This window comes from Pleurodeles waltl, chromosome 3_2 (assembly GCF_031143425.1).
Source record: "Pleurodeles waltl isolate 20211129_DDA chromosome 3_2, aPleWal1.hap1.20221129, whole genome shotgun sequence".
NCBI classification, from domain to species: domain Eukaryota; kingdom Metazoa; phylum Chordata; class Amphibia; order Caudata; family Salamandridae; genus Pleurodeles; species Pleurodeles waltl.
In genome coordinates this window covers 13391558-13408740 of record NC_090441.1, presented here as the reverse complement: position 1 = coordinate 13408740, position 17183 = coordinate 13391558, and the positions used below count along the sequence as shown (strand labels likewise).

The following is a 17183-nucleotide window of genomic DNA, read 5'->3' as shown; positions in this document are numbered from 1 at the left end:
GTCCCTTGAACTCAGCAACTCTGTCCAAGTGACTCCCACAGTCCAGTGACTCTTCAGTCCAAGTTTGGTGGGGGTAAGTCCTTGCCTCCCCACGCCAGACTGCATTGCTGGGAACCGCGTGTTTTGCAGCTACTCCGGCTCCTGTGCACTCACCGAGGATTTCCTTCGTGCACAGCCAAGCCTGGGTTCCCCGCCACTCTAACCTGCATTGCACGACCTCCTGAGTTGTCCTCTGGCGGCGTGGGACTCTCTTGTGCAACTTCAGGTGAGCACCGTTTCACTCCACTTCGTAGTGCCTGTTCCGGCACTTCTGCGGGTGCTGCCTGCTTCTGAGAGGGCTCCTTGTCTTGCTGGGCTCCCCCCTCTGTCCCCTGATGCAATTGGTGACATCCTGGTCCCTCCTGCGCCACAGCAGTATCCAAAAACCCTAACCGCGACCCTTGCAGCTAGCAAGGCTTGTTTGCGGTCTTTCTGCGGGAAAACACTTCTGCACGACTCTTCACGGCGTGGGACATCCATCCTCCAAAGGGGAAGTTTCTAGCCCTTGTCGTTTGTGCAGAATCCTCAGCTTCTACCATCCGGTGGCAGCTTCTTTGCATCCACAGCTGGCATTTCCTGGGCATCTGCCCACTCCCGACTTGATCGTGACTTTTGGACTTGGTCCTCTTGTTCCTCAGGTACTCTCGTCTGGAAATCCATTGTTGTTGCATTGCTGGTGTTGGTCTTTCCTGCAGAATTCCCCTATCGTGACTTCTGTGCTCTTTGGGGAACAAAGTGCACTTTGCACCCACTTTTCAGGGTCTTGGGGTGGGCTATTTTTCTAACCCTCACTGATTTATTACAGTCCCAGCGACCATCTACAAGGTCACATTGGTTTGGGGTCCATTCGTGGTTCGCATTCCACTTCTAGAGTATATGGTTTGTGTTGCCCCTATCCCTATGTGCCCCCATTGCATCCTATTGTGACTATACATTGTTTGCACTGTTTTCTATTGCTATTACTGCATATTTTGGTATTGTGTACATATATCTTGTTTATATTTGCTATCCTCATACTGAGGGTACTCACAGATACTTTTGGCATATTGTCATAAAAATAAAGTACCTTTATGTTTAGTATATCTGTGTATTGTGTTTTCTTGTGATATTGTGCATATGACACTAGTGGTACTGTAGGAACTTCACTCGTCTCCTAGTTCAGCCTAAGCTGCTCTGCTAAGCTACCTTTTCTATCAGCCTAAGCTGCTAGACACCCCTCTACACTAATAAGGGATACCTGGGTCTGGTGCAAGGTGTAAGTACCCCTTGGTACTCACTACAAGCCAGTCCAGCCTCCTACATAATGTAGCTCTCGTTTCCTTTGCAAGCATGTGGTTTCCACTGTATATAAACAGGGCCACTGAAATTATGCGGCAGGGAAGGGCTAAAGTATGCAGTAGGGTTGAGTAAGTTATGCAGCAAGAAAAGTCAAATTATGCGGCACAATGTGACACTTATTGTGATAGTATTACTTCATTATGTTGTAATCTTTGCACAGCTGTTTGGTTTGCTAACAACATCTTGGGGACGTTCAGAAAGCTTCCCAGGGAATGCATTCTGCCCATTGCTTACCATTGGCTTTGTGGTTTGTTACTCATATTTGCTTGCTTTATTTTTGCTAGCTTTATTTGTTTTAAGCTGTCCAGCTTGAGTTTGTCCTTTTGCCGACCCATACCCTATTACTGTATTCTTTCACCCGTAGTCGCGTTCTGTAAGCAGGCCTTTGAATCTTGTACTTATTTCGTCACATTTGTTGTGCATTCAAAGACAGAGGTCAAATGTCAGGCTCTGTATTATAAGGGAGCTTGGTGTTAAATTCTCTCATATTGAAGTCAGAGAAAGAAAATTAATGTGTCAGCCATGCTGGCTACTCTAGGTGTGCTGGAGTAGTCTAGGTCAGTCCACTCTACTCTGCACCACTCCACTCTGTGCCACTCTACTCTTCAACACTGCACTCTCTGCCACTCCGCTTTACGCCAATGCACTCTATACCACTCCACTCTACGCCAGTGCACTTTGTCAGTCCACTCTATGCCCCTCTAATCTACTTAGCACCACTGCACTCCATGACACTTCACTCTTTGCTACTCCACTCTACTATGCACCCCTCCACTTTATACCACTTCTCTCTACTATTTAATAATACGATCTGCACCCCTCCACCACACCACTGGACTCCACTGTGCACCACTCTACTGTGCGCCACTCTAAGCCACTGCACTCTACTCAATTCACTCTACACCACTTTACTAAAAACTAGTGCACTCTACACCACTTTACTAAAAAAAACAATGCACTGTATACCATTGCACTCTACTGTGCAATACTCTGCTACTGCAGTCTATACTATTGTACTCTATATCACTGCACTTTATTCTACTCTGCACCACTTTACTCTACACTACTCACTGCTCTCTACACCACTACACACACTGCACTGAACTCTACGCTACTCTACTTTATACTCCAGCACTGTACATCACTGCACTCTACTCTGCACCATTCTGCCAATGTACCCTATGCAACTACACTGTTCACCGATCTGTTCTGCAACTTTATACCACTGCATGCTACCTTGCACCCCTCCACTCTGCACCACTCCACACCAGTTCACTCCACGTCCCTCTACCCCACTGCACTCTTTGCCACTCTACTCCACTCTGTGCCGTTCCGCTCTGCCACTGCAATCTACCCTCCATCCCTCTATTACACACACTTTGCCACAGCACTCTACGCTACTCTGTTCTATGCTGCTGCTGTGTATGCCACTGCTCTTTACATCAGTACACTCTACATCATTTTTTTCAAAGCCAATACACCACACCAGTCTACTCTTCAGCACTGCACTGTATTCCACTATGCTCTGCAACACTCTACGCCACTGCACTCTACTCTGCAACACTCTACCCTGCAACATTCTACCCTGCACTGCTCCACCGTGCGCCACTTCACTCTACTCTGTAACTATCTACCTTACGCCACTGCCCTCTACTCCCCACCGCTGCACTTTACGCAGCGGAACTCTACACTGCAGCTCTCTAAGCCACACCTTTGTACTCCACTTTGCGCCATTCTACTCTAAACCACTACAGTCTACACCAGTGTACTCTACCCTGCTTAACTCAAAACTAATCCACTCTATGCCACTTCACTCTACACCAGCTACTCGGCACCACTGCGCTCCACAGCACCATAATCTACTCTGCAACACTATGCCACTGCTCTTTATTCAAGTGCATGCTGCACTGCTGTACACCATTGTGCTCTACACCACTGCACTCTACACCACTGCACTCTACACCACTCTGTTCTGCTCTGCACCATTGTACTCTGCGCCATTGCTCTCTAGACCACTCTCCTCTGCTCAACTTTTCGCCAGTGCACTGACTCTATACTCTACAAGACTCCACTCTGCCACTAAACTCTACACTACTCTAATCTATGCTACTGCATTCTACTCTGCATCAATCAAATCTACACCACTCTACTGCACTCTGCACCACTCTTTTCTGCTCTGCACCACTATACGCCTCTTTACTCTTTGCCACTCTATACCATTGAACTCTTCCCTGCACCACTCCACTCTCTGCCACTTAACTCTAAATAGAAACCATCTTCTCTACAATACTGCACTCTCTGCCACTTTGTCAGCACCATTGCACTGTACACCACTACAGTCTACGCTGTCACTCCACACTACACCACTGCACCATACTTCAATACAGTGCACTGTACATCACCTTACTCAAAACCACTGCACTCTACACCAGTCTACTATGTACTTCACAACACTCCACAGTACTAGACTCTGGTGCTCTACTCCATTAAACTCTACCCCTTTGACACTCTACTCCACTCTATGCCCCTCTACAACGCTACTCCACTGTATGACACTATACAACTCCCTCTGCCCCACTCCATGCCACTTTACTCCACTCTGACACCCTAGTCCACTTGTTTCTACACCGTTCTGTGCCACTTAACTCTGACACTGTATGCCAATCCACTCTACTATTCCACTCTACTTCGCTCTCAGCTATTCAACTCTACAGCACGATACTCCACTCTACGCAACACGTTCTGTGCCATGCCTCCCCTCTCCATGCCACTCTGTGCCACTCCACTGACACGCTACTCATCCCTGCAACACTCTACTCCACTCTGAGACACTCTACTCCCTCCATGACACTCCGCTGTACTCCGTCACTCCAGTTTATGACACAATGCTCCACTCTCCTTTACACCACAAGCTTTTAGCCGTGCTGAACATCCGCCACACTGGTGTAAAACATGGCTGAAACATATTGGCAAAGCCCATAGCTCCTACATAGGCGAGATCTACTTGCTTTGCAAATTCTTGTCACGTTTGGTTTCGCTGAGCATTGGTTGCACCTCCGTAGTACCAGTTTAACCCCCAAATGAAGCAATAAGCAACAGAAAGGTTAGCAGTCAACCTGTAAAAAGGGCCTTCCGCTGCACGGAAACACACGTCTCTGCATTTTTTGTAAATTTTGAATCGGTTGAGCTAGAAAACTGTTTACTTTTTGTTTAAATCTATAATTTTGTGAAAACGCTGTGGCCGCACAATCGCATAACTCATGTGGCCCCCTATATAAAAATACTAAAAACCGTCAAATATACTTTTCCCTAAACGCCTCTCATTTTGGTTGTAGTTATTTAGATTTTAGCAAATATTGGCAGAACAGAGCAGTTATCCCTTCAAGTACTGTTACTCTTTATCTAAATTTGAGATTTTAAGTACTAAATCATGTCGCTGCTCTTTATATCTAGATTTTTTTTGTACTTCTGTGGGTGGATTTCTTTGATTCAAAGGGGAGTTAGAAGTGGGGATTGCATTTTCTTTAATGTGATAGGCGTGGCATGTAATTACATACTTCTGTAGAGCGAGTAATTATACACTCCGAAGCATTACATATCCCGTCATCTCATGGCTGAAGTCATACAGAACAGGTTGTTTTTCCACTAAAGCTAAACCCTTGTGGTTGTTAATTACGACAGCAAGCTAGACACTGGTTGTTAATTTCGGAAGCCTCAAGACCCTCATGATATTCGTTACCTACAAATGGAGTGTTATGTCTGGACTTGTCCCATGATGCAAATTTTTTTCTACCATTGGAGATTAGTCCTAATTAGCGTGTGGTGCAACTAATTTCTGAACGAAGGACCACAAAGAGTTTACAGAATCATCAATATTCAGCAGTTTTGAAGCCCAGAATGTAACCAGCAGTGTTTTTTTTTAAAGTGTTTGTGTCTGAGTTATGTAAGTAGAAAGTCAGGGAAATCAAGGGACTTTCTGAATATGGGTTATCACTTGGCCCTAAGAGGAAAAGCATGAATTAAATCATCAAAATATTTGTCATCCAAAGCCTGCTACATACAATTCTGGAAGTCATAAATATGAAAAAAATGCAAATTGTGCTAAACTAAATGCACCTACATTTATACCGAGACGCTTAAAAAAAAGAAAATACTAACTTTTATTGAGTATTTGTATGTTTTATGTAGCCAGAAGCGCTATGCACGCTGGGATTTTTAATTCAGTAGATATAATACTAAAAATTAAAATACAGCCCCAGAATTCTTTTTGCTATTGGTTATAAGCCAAAAATGGCTCAAGGTGTCCTGTGGCGTGGATGAAGTTGGCAGCTACATTGATCACTGACTTTTACAACCAGCAGCGAGTGATTTCAAATATGCATCATGAAAAGATTAAACAACATTAGTCTACATTTATTTGCAGTGTTGTCGGCTATTAACTTCAGTAGAAATTGTAAGGAATGCATTTCAAGAGTGCAGAGCCTCCAGCAGGTTATTGGGATTTTTTTGCTGCTCCTACTTTGACTCATGCATTAAAACAACACTGCAAGCTTTTTAAAGTTTCCAGGCTGCCTCTGAGAGTCTAACCAGTTCCAGTTCACTCAGCGGATTCTCACTTGATTAAGGTTTGAGTATGCTCCAAATGCCAATTCCTTGCACTTTAACACTGACACATTAACTAGCAATCTATAAAGTGATATTGAAAACGATTTTATTAATGATCGACCACCGTGCTTGTATGGGGAACAGGAGATGAGTGAAACTGTTGCATTTTTTTGGGATACCAGTCTTGAGAAGGCCTAAATTATGTATAACTTACATATATTGAGGCATTTGTTGAATTAACCCACCCTAATCGTATGCCATGTCCATTTCAGATGTTTCTGTGATTAGTGGATATGGCTTAGTGAGGCATCTGACAGGATCTGTTCTAAAGTCATGGCTACCATTTCCAGCCTTTTGGGGCTGAATATAGAGTTCAATCTCCCTTACTGGTAATCACATTGCCTCCCATGTTAAGAAGCGTTTCTCACTCTGTTATCCTTCCTGCACTTGTAGTGGTGTTGTCTTTAAGCTATCTTTTGCTTTTTGGGAGACCCAGAACATGAAATCTATATTTTCACTTGGTATTCTGTTTTGACAGGAACTGTAGGCATGCTCTCATCTCTCTAGTCATAAACAGCTTAATAATGTCTTTCAATAGCTGCCTCTTCGTGATGGTTTCTGATGCAAGGCCAGGGCACATTGGATATTCTTTCCTTCATTTGATGGGCATGCACCTCAGACAAATTTGTTAGTCAGAGAACATACACTGGAGAGAACTGACACTGCAGAGTGCCTCTCAGAAATCTGCTTCATACCTCCTCTGCAAGGCACCCTACTGTGATCACGAGCAGAAACCACAGTCGATGCTGAGCCCATGTCGCCAGCTCGCAGCAACATGGCTTATAGACAGAATAGGAAACAGGGAAGCAGCATGCACAGCAGATCTTCACTGATTGCCAGCATATCTGCTGTCATGACCTGCACAATTCCTGCCTCCTGCAAAACAGAACAACAACGAGAAAACACAGCATAGTGGTTGGCCAGCATGAAGAAACTGGCTATATGTAAAGTCTGATGACCTCACCCGTCAGTCTGGGACTTATCTGTTGTTCTGCTTTCAATGCTTACCAGAGGATCATGGAAAAGAAAGCAAGAAGGTATATTCATAAACAATGTGAGACTAAAACAGGTTGGGTTGCTGGAAGATGGGAGTATCCAAGTGATTTTTAGGTCTGTAGATATTTTACCTGTGATCTTAATGGCTGTGTCTATGGTGCATGATGCCTGTAGAGTATTGATATTGATATTTTTTTTATAAAGCGCAACAAATGCCCAACAACGTCTTGGCACTATCAAATGTGTAAGGCAGGCGAAAATGAAAGAATATAGATAACACAAATCGTTATTTTCAGGACAGCCTAGAACTAATACTATAGTTCAAAGAGCCAGAATTTAAGTTGTTTTCTGAAACGTGTGTGATGAGGCTGATTTTTTTTTTTCACTGAATGGGCAATTTGTCCCAGAGATTGCATGTCAGAAAAACAAAACTTCTACCCCCACCCCCGACCCCCCACTCCCCCACAAGAAACGTAGTTCCGTTTGGGGATAGTCACTGTTTTTGATGCCGTGGAACAAAGGGCTTGCCTAGGCACATCCCAAGAAAAGGATTTCCTACGATATTCCGGACCTTCATTATGCAGAGAATTGTAGGCCAAAACGATTGCCTTAAAAGCAACACACTTTGTGATCGGCAGCCAGTGGAGCTCTGCTAACTAGTGAGAGACTAATTTAAACTTCAAGACTCTCAAAAAAAGACGAGCAGCCGCATTCTGTAGAATTTGTAATCCATTCAAAAAGCGTTGCTTAATGCCCACATAAGGGACTTTACAATAATCCAACCTGAAGAGTATTGGTGCTGTGACAACTGTTTTTTGCTGATCAAATGAAATTAAAGGGAAGATCTTCCTCAACATTCTTAAAAGGCTTTAACAAGAGGAAGAGAGCTTTAGTGATCTGATCAGGGAAAGTAAGTTTAGAGTCAAAGATCACTCACAAATTTTTTACTTTTTAAACAGGAGGAAGAAGGGAACCCAAGTGTTGGGACCACCAGGAAGCATCACAAAAGAAAACATCCTTACCAAAGAGGAGGACCTCTGTTTTATCAGAGTTGAATGTGAGCGAGTTAAGTCTCATCGAACATACAATTTTGCTCATATAACTGTTGAAATGTTTCAAGACATTCTCAACATTGTTGGAAATAGATACCACAGTTTGGGTGTCGTCTGTGTAGAAGATGGTCATAAGTGCAGATCAGTTTTGTTAAGGTCACAACATACATTTTTTTTTTTTTTAATCTGTTTATTAAACATTATACATAAACATTCTTACAATACACTATTCAGGATTTTACAGTCTGTCTGCATATATTTATAATCTAGTACGGTGCAGTTGCGTTGTTTTGCATAGAAATACAACTTAGAAACTGTGTAACTGGTAGCTAGGGACGTATCTGGGTGCCAATATGCACGTTTTAATTACAAGAGTGGAGATGGGCCATGGCTATTGAGGGCGATGGGGTGAAAAGGGGGGGACACGTCAGTTGTGTGTGTAAATAAGCTGTTGAGCTGTTGATGGAATTGGAGGGGGCGACGTGACGACCCGCGTCCAGAGCGCAATGAGCGAGTCACGATACCGATTACAAAGGGACATTGACTGGGGGTAGGTATCCTTAAGTGTCACCATTGTTGCACTGATGTAAAATATAAGGGTGTCAGAACTAACAAATTGGAGGCTGTGGTGGGGATGTATGGTATAGAACAGGGAGGCAGATTCGGAGTGTTGGATACTTCAGGGGGGTTACGTATCATCCCTGGCTTCTATGTTCACCAAAAAAATGTCCCAGATTTCGGTCCGCCCTGAATCAGGCCTTTGTGTTGTAGCTGGCGTAATGTCTGCGCCTCAGCTAGCGAACGGCTGTGCAGGTCGCGGAGCCAGACGGTGTGTGGGGGAGCGTGTGGGGCTTTCCAATGCATGGCAATCAGGCGCTTAAAGACAGCAAATGCTAAATCTATAAACCTGTGTAGGTGCTTGCTATCCTTAGTTTGGTGACATATGCCGAGCAAGCAGGATTCGGGTGTGGGCGTGAGAGTATGGCCCGCTCTGTCTGCTCTGGTATCCGTGATTTGTTGCCAAGCTGTGTTGATTGGGTGGCAGCTCCAGACCATATGATAGAAGTCAGCTGCTGGGGTAGCGCATCTAGGGCACCCTGGGTTTGTGTTCAAGTACATCCTTTGAATGCGGGCCGGTGATAAGTATGAGTGGTGAATATAATTAAATTGGGTGTATCGGAGTCTAGTATTGCGGGACACAGTCTTGATCAGTGTGAGGGCTGCGATCCAGGCTTTGTGTTAATGGTGTCGGGAGAACAGCGTCCCACCGTGTTTTTGCGTGCGTCAGTTCCGGGCAGGCCTCAGTTAGGAGCCCTTTATATAGTTTAGTTATGATGCTTTTTGCATCTCCTACAGTGAGGATTGCAGTGAGCATATAGGATTAACATGGTTCTGCATTACCGGGGCCCTTAGATTAATAAGTACGTTTTTAATAGCACTGTGTGTCAGGATAGCTCCTGAGTGCATTACCCCTGCGGACACAAGTTCTGCAAAGGTGCGCATTGTGGAGTTTGAGTAATAATCCCCCACATTTAATGTACTTATGGCACGCATGTCATAGTGTATTGAGAGTGCATGGCTTCCCGGTAGTTGGGACAGTGGCAATAAGGGGGAATAAGGAGGTGTGGTGGTCTTGCCTTGAACGTATCTGCGCCATAAAAATCTTGCTGTTTCAAGTAGAATGGACTTTAACGGCGGGCGATGGGAGCCAGTCAGCAGTGAAGTTAAGATTGTTTGTGGTGCAGTGTATGCGCGCAGCCCTATGCTTTCTGTGGGTGGAGGTATCCTAAGCCATGTGGTGAGCCAGAGCAGCTGAGCCGCCGCGTAATGTAATTCGAAGTTTGGCAAGCCCAGTCCCCCTGCCTCCTGTGGGTATTGCTTTATTGATAGTGCTACTCTGCCCCTGTCCTTGCCCCAGAGCAGGTCTGTCAGTGGAGAGTGCAGCTTGTGGAAGAACGCACGTGGCAGGGGCAGTGGGAGGGCAGTGAAGTTGTATAGAAACCGAGGTAGAATGAGCATTTTGGCTATGGCTACCCGGCCCATGTGGGACAACGGGAGTGAGCACCAAAACAAGAGAGCGCTTCGGGTGGATCTCAGTGCTCTGTCGAGGTTGCCCTCTTTTAGGTCAGTAATGGAGTGGTAAATTTGTATGCCTAAGTATTTGAAAGTAGTGAGCGACCATGGTAGTTTATATTGGGGCAATGTCAAGTGAGAATTGCTCGTTACTGGAGTGAGTGGGAAGATGCTTGACTTTGCCCAGTTTATGCCCAAACCGGAGGCTAGTGCGAATGAGTCCAGCAGTGACATTACTCCTGCCATGGAAGTGGCATGGTTACGCAGGTATATTAGGGCGTCGTCAGCATATAAGGAAATAATGTGATATGTATTAAATTCTAAAATGCCCCATGTGCGGGCGTTGCTTCGTAGTTTGATTGCTGATGGTTCCATGGCTATTGCAAATAGTAGGGGGGATAATGGACAGCCTTGTCGAGTGCCTCTACCTATGGGGAATGCTTCAGATATAACCTGACCTGTCTTAACACGAGCTGTAGGTTTAGAATAGCAGCTGTGCTGCGATCGGGGGCCAGGAAACACTTTCAGGAAGGCCTCGTAAGAAAGGGGAGACACTCCCCTTTCTTACGAGGCCTTCCTGAAAGTGTTTCCTGGCCCCCGGTCGCAGCTGTGCTGCGATCGGGGGCCAGGAAACACTTTCAGGTTTCCTGACCCCCCCGATCACAGCTGTGCTGCGATCGGGGGGGTCAGGAAACCTGAAAGTGTTTCCTGGCCCCCGATCGCAGCACAGCTGCGATCGGGGGCCAGAAACAGTTTCAGAAGGCCTCGTAAGAAAGGGGAGAGTCTCCCCTTTCTTACGAGGCCTTTTCAAAGTGTTTCCTGGCACAGCTGTGATCGGGGGCCAGGAAACCCCACTAGACACCAGGGATTTCACTACCCCACTTGAGTGCCTACACCTAGTGCCTGTGTCAGGAATGGATCACCCCAGGGTCAACAGCTGCCTCACGTAAGGACCAACATTGACCGTTGTGTGATCTATTCCTGTCGCAGGCACCAGGCCTAACCACACAAGTGAGGTATCATATTTATCGGGAGACTTGGGGGAACGCTGGGTGGAAGGAAATTTGTGGCTCCTCTCAGATTCCAGAACTTTCTGTCACCGAAATGTGAGGAAAACGTGTTATTTTAGCCACATTTTGAGGTTTGCAAAGGATTCTGGGTAACAGAACCTGGTCCGAGCCCCACAAGTCACCTCATCTTGGATTCCCCTGGGTTTCTAGTTTTCAAAAATGTGCTGGTTTGCTAGGTTTCCCCAGGTGCCGGCTGAGCTAGAGGCCAAAATCCACAGGTAGGCACTGTTTTCTATGAAAAAATTTGATGTGTCCACGTTCTGTTTTGGGGCATTTCCTGTCGCGGGCGCTAGGCCTACCCACACAAGTGAGGTATCATTTTTATCGGGAGACTTGGGGGAACGCCGGGTGGAAGGAAATTTGTGGCTCCTCTCAGATTCCAGAACTTTCTGTCACCGAAATGTGAGGAAAACTTGTTTTTTTAGCCACTTTTTGAGGTTTGCAAAGGATTCTGGGTAACAGAACCTGGTCCGAGCCCCGCAAGTCACCCCTCCTTGGATTCCCCTAGGTCTCTAGTTTTCAGAAATGCACTGGTTCGGTGGGTTTCCCTAGGTGCCGGCTGAGCTAGAGGCCAAAATCGACAGGTAGGCACTTCTCAAAAAACACCTCTGTTTTCTTCCAAAAATTTGGATGTGTCCACGTTGCGCTTTGGGGCGTTTCCTGTCGCAGGCGCTAGGCCTACCCACACAAGTGAGGTATCATTTTTATCGGGAGACTTGGGGGAACGCCGGGTGGAAGGAAATTTGTGGCTCCTCTCAGATTCCAGAACTTTCTGTCACCGAAATGTGAGGAAAACTTGTTTTTTTAGCCACTTTTTGAGGTTTGCAAAGGATTCTGGGTAACAGAACCTGGTCCGAGCCCCGCAAGTCACCCCTCCTTGGATTCCCCTAGGTCTCTAGTTTTCAGAAATGCACAGGTTTAGTAGGTTTCCCTAGGTGCCGGCTGAGCTAGAGGCCAAAATCTACAGGTAGGCACTTTGGAAAAAACAGCTGTGTTTTCTATAAAAAAAATAGGATGTGTCCATTTTGTGTTTTGGGGCATTTCCTGTTGCGGGCACTAGGCCTACCCACACAAGTGAGGTATCATTTTTATCGGGAGACTTGGGGGAACATAGAATAGCAAAACAAGTGTTATTGCCCCTTATCTTTCTCTACATTTTTTCCTTCCAAATATAAGAGAGTGTGTAAAAAAAGACGTCTATTTGAGAAATGCCCTGCAATTCACATGCTAGTATGGGCACCTCGGAATTCAGCGATGTGCAAATAACCACTGCTCCTCAAAACCTTATCTTGTGCTCGTTTTGGAAATGCAAAGGTTTTCTTGATATCTCTTTTTCACTCTTCATATTTCAGCAAATGAATTGCTGTATACCCAGTATAGAATGAAAACCAACTGCTCATTTATTGGCTCTGCGTACCTAGGGTTCTTGATGAACCTACAAGCCCTTTATATCCCCGCAACCAGAAGAGTCCAGCAGACAAAACGGTATATTGCTTTCAGAAATCTGACATCGCAGGAAAAAGTTACAGAGTAAAACATAAAGAAAAATGGCTGTTGTTTTCAGCTCAATTTCAATATTTTTTTATTTCAGCTGTTATTTTCTGTAGGAAAACCTTGTAGGATCTACACAAATAACCCCTTGCTGAATTCAGAATTTTGTCTAGTTTTCAGAAATGTTTAGCATTCCGGGATCCAGCATTGGTTTCACACCCATTCCTGTCACTAACTGGAAGGAGGCTGAAAGCACCAAATATAGTAGAAATGGGGTATGTCCCAGTAAAATGCCAAATTTGTGTTGAAAAATTTGGTTTTCTGATTCAAGTCTGCCCGTTCCTGAAAGGTGGGAAGATAGTGATTTCAGCACCAGAAACCCTTTGTTGATGCCATTTAAAGGGAAAAAACCACAAGCCTTCTTCGGCAGCTCTTTTTTCCCATTTTTTTGGAAAAAACAAAATTTTCACTGTATTTTGGCTATTTTCTTGGTCTCCTCCAGGGGAAACCACCAACTCTGGGTACCATTAGAATCCCTAGGATGTTGGAAAAAAAGGACGCAAATTTGGCGTGGTTAGCTTATGTAGACAAAAAGTTATGAAGCCCTAAGCGCGAACTACCCCAAATAGCCAAAAAAGGGCTCAGCACTGGGGGGGAAAAGGCCCAGCAGCTAAGGGGTTAAAAAGGTGCTCCTGCCTGGAATAAATCCCGACTGATCGGAATGTATTAAGTTTGGTAGGCAGGGAAGTATTCTATTCGCCAGGATTTTCCCTAATAGCTTACAATCTGAGTTTAGCAGGGAAAGCGGTCTGTATGATTTCACGTCTAGGGGATCGCGCCCTGGTTTGGGAAGCACGACTATCAGGGCTTCGCGCATAGAGTCAGGGAGTTGTATCTTAGTACGTGCTTCATTGAATACCTCCAGGAGTGGCTGTAAAAGGCGAGCAGCATGGGAGCTAAAATACTCTATAGGAAGGCCATCTGAACCAGGTTGTTTTGCTGCAAGCCATTTGTGACAGGGCTAGACGTATCTCTTCGATAGTGATGAGGCCGTCTATAGTATCTGTGTTGTCAATGATTTGTTGATTTTGGGGAACCAGCTAGAGTATTTCAGATAATTGCTGCTCAGTTGGGGGTGGGGGGAGGAGGAGTGTATAAAGCTTGATAATATGTGAAGAAGGCCTCATTGAGTTCCACCTGAGTGTTGATACTGTTACCTGAGTTCAATCGAATTGCGCCTATGGTCGAGGATTGTGTTGGTTGGCGAATTAGCCTTGCTAATAGTCTGCCCGATCTATCTCCCTCAGCATGCTGTTTCGTCATGTAGTGTCTGTAATCATGTTTACTTAATCTAGAGTCTGCCTCCCTGTAGTCTGTTCTGAGCGAGTTTAGTTCTGCTAATGCAGATTCACTTCGGGAGGCTTCTATCTCGGCTTTGCAGAGTTTAATCTCTAGTGTCTGGAGCTCCCTAGTGAGTGTCTTTCTAACCCCCACTGTGGCTGCAAGGCAGTGTCTGCGTATTACCGCTTTGTGGGCATCCCATTCAGTAGCACAGGATGATGTTGTGTGTTTATTCAGGGAGAAATAGTCAGCCAAGCACTTGGATAACTCCGCATGAAAGAGAGGGTCTGTAAGGGCTTCTGTCTGTAGCCGCCATGTTGGTATGCGAGTGTGGGTGCGGCCCCAATCCAAAGTTGTGTAAAGCGGGTTATGGTCGGAGATAGAGCGGGCTAGGTACTCGGATGCACTTACTTTTGAGGTTATGGATGCAGATGTAAGGAGCATGTCTATTCTAGTATGTAGTTTGTGGACAGGGGAATAGAAGGAGTATTCGCGGTGTGTAGGATGTCTCAGTCTCCAAATCTTTCTTAGTCCATTATTGGAGACCCACTTTGTCAGGTCTAGAAATGTACAGTTGGCTGGAGCAGTGTCTAGTGGGGGAAATGAGCGGTTAATGTGGGTATCGAGGACACAGTTAAAGTCCCCTCCCCCTATGCTGTCCGCCGTAGGGTCGCTAAGGATGCCCGTTGTGAGTGTGCTCAGAAAGTCACGTTGGTTTGTGTTCGGGGGTATAGTGCTGTCAGTGTTAAGGGGGAGCCATCTAGGACGCCTTCCAATATCACGTATTCATGTTTGGGTCGCATTGTGTACGAGACATGGCGAATGGGACCCCTGGGGCAATCCAGACCGCCACCCCGAGCATATGTTGAGGAAGTGGTGCCGTAAAGTTGCCCTCTCCATTTTGAGCGTGTGCTTTCCAGTGTCGATTGGGATAGGTGTGTTTCTTGCAGTAGAGCTACATGTATCTGGTGTCTCCTGAGAAACGTATACATGTGATGCCTCTTACGCCATGCTGCCATGCCTCTTACATTCCATGTGAGTATATTGTATTTTGGGGTGTATTGTTGAGTTTGAGAGGCCATAAGGGGTTTATGAGTTTAGCTAGACAAAGGTGATATGTGTCGCCTCTCCCTCTTGTAGTGTGGACGTGCCCGCTCCCCTCCGAAGTTGACCAGTTTGCGCCCCTGTTGTTGATGTACTTGGGTCTGTTGGTGTGACAGGCATAGCATGGTTTGATGTAAGCGTGGTCCCAGTTAAATAGCATGGAAAAAAGCCCATGTGTGAAAAAACAAACAGTAACTGTGTATAACATCCACTGAGGTTGTGGCATAATAAGAGAGATTCTGGCGATTGCCAGCGTGAAGGACCAGTCCATATGGAGCGGGGGTGCTGGCGAGCGTAGATTCCGAGTCATTAGGTTGCCCAGCCCGTGTTGCTCCTGGTATTGAGTCCGTCACCCAGGACCATGATTGCTTAGAGTACAGAGTTCAGGGGTTCCCGGCCCTGCCCCCCAGGCCGCAGTCAGCCACCTGGATCAGGCCGTATCATAACATGATGAGCATGACACTAGCTGTGCGCTCAGATGGTACATGGCTTTTTATTAAATGTCATCTGCCATGCGCGGAGTGAGAGTAGGGCCTCGATCAGAGTCCGCCGAATCCGAGTTTACTTCCTGGTCTGGGTCACCCTCGGTTTGAGTGGATAGGGTTGTAGGTGAGGTGTTAATAAAGCGAGACGTTGCCTGTAGAAGAAGAGAGCGTTCCGTACGAGACTGTTCGAGTGTAGGTTTGCCACCGTGTTTTTTACTTTGCCTACGTTTTGTTTTGGGGGAGGACCATTTTTCCATAGAGTTATTAGCGTCCAAAGGGTCAGCCAGGCCCTTAGCTTGTAGCCAAGTCCATGCATCTTCCGGTGTGGTGAAGAAGAGTGTACGTGAATCGTCTTGCACACGAAGTTTGGCCGGAAACAGCAGTGCGTATTTGATGCTGTGTTCACAGAGGCGTTCCTTGACCCGGTAGAAGGAACTGCGTTTCTTTTGCACTTCCGCTATGAAGTCAGGATAAGCTGTGATCATTGCATTGTCAAATCGTACAGGTCCTGATTTGCGGAATAATTGTAGAATAAGGTTTCTGTTGCGATAGTTCAGGAGTCTTCCTATCAACGGTCGAGGCTGGGCCCCCGGAGATGGGGGTCTGCCCGGGACTCGGTGAGCGCGCTCGATTGAGAAGTATTTTGGTATGTTGTCCTTGAAAATTGTGTCAGCGAGCCATTGTTCTACAAAGAGTTCAGTACAAGGGCCTTCAGCACGCTTGGGAAACCCTACTATTCGGATGTTGTTACGTCGTGACCTGCTCTCTGCGTCCTCAGCTCTACGTTTTAAGTCTACGACTTCGGCTGTTAAGTGAGACATATGCACTTGGAGGTTCTTCACATTTAGGGGGAGCGCCACGTTATCTTTCTCCAATTCCTTAACCCTGTCGGCTAGCACATGTTGTTCTGCACGCAGTACGTTTATATCTTCTGCGACTGAACCTATTTTGGCTTCCAGGGTGGACTTGGTGTCCAGGATAGCTTGCAAGATCTTTTCGAACTGTGTATTATGTGTTTGCAGCGTAAGTTCCAGTTTCTGTAGAGCCAGTTGTGTGGCGGATTGATTGGGCCTCAGAGGAGGCGGGCCGTGGGATCCATGCTGCCCGAGGGTGCCCGTGGATTTTTCGGTTTACCCATTTGATGTCTGCAGCACAAAGTGGGCACTAGCGGAGTTAGTACGATTATGGGATTGATGGCTTGCAGGGGGCGGAGTTACCTCACTGTCTTTCCAGTGTTAGGCGTGGATATTAATGGCAGTGATGTTTGCAACATGGGTGTCGGTGTATGGCGTTGTTTGATAGTGCTGGGTCCGGGTCCCGCCTTCCTTCCTGGTCGCCATTTGATGTCAGTTATGTTTTGTGTCCGGTACTGAGTCTCTCATCAACGACGAACCTGGAAGATCGCGTGGTCAAGGAGTGAAGCGTGCACTATGCAGTTAGAGCAGCAGGTAGTGGGACAGCAATGGACAAGTCAGAAAGGGCCCGGGGCAGCTTCAGATCTCCTCTCAGCCAATAATGCCAGGTATGGT

At 46.1% G+C, this 17183-nt stretch overlaps 1 protein-coding gene across 9 annotated transcripts in view; it reads left to right on the top strand.

Annotated features, from left to right (window-relative positions):
- The window catches only part of SYNRG (synergin gamma), a 361082-nt gene that overhangs the window by 100175 nt on the left and 243724 nt on the right, over positions 1–17183 (top strand). The window lies entirely within an intron of this gene.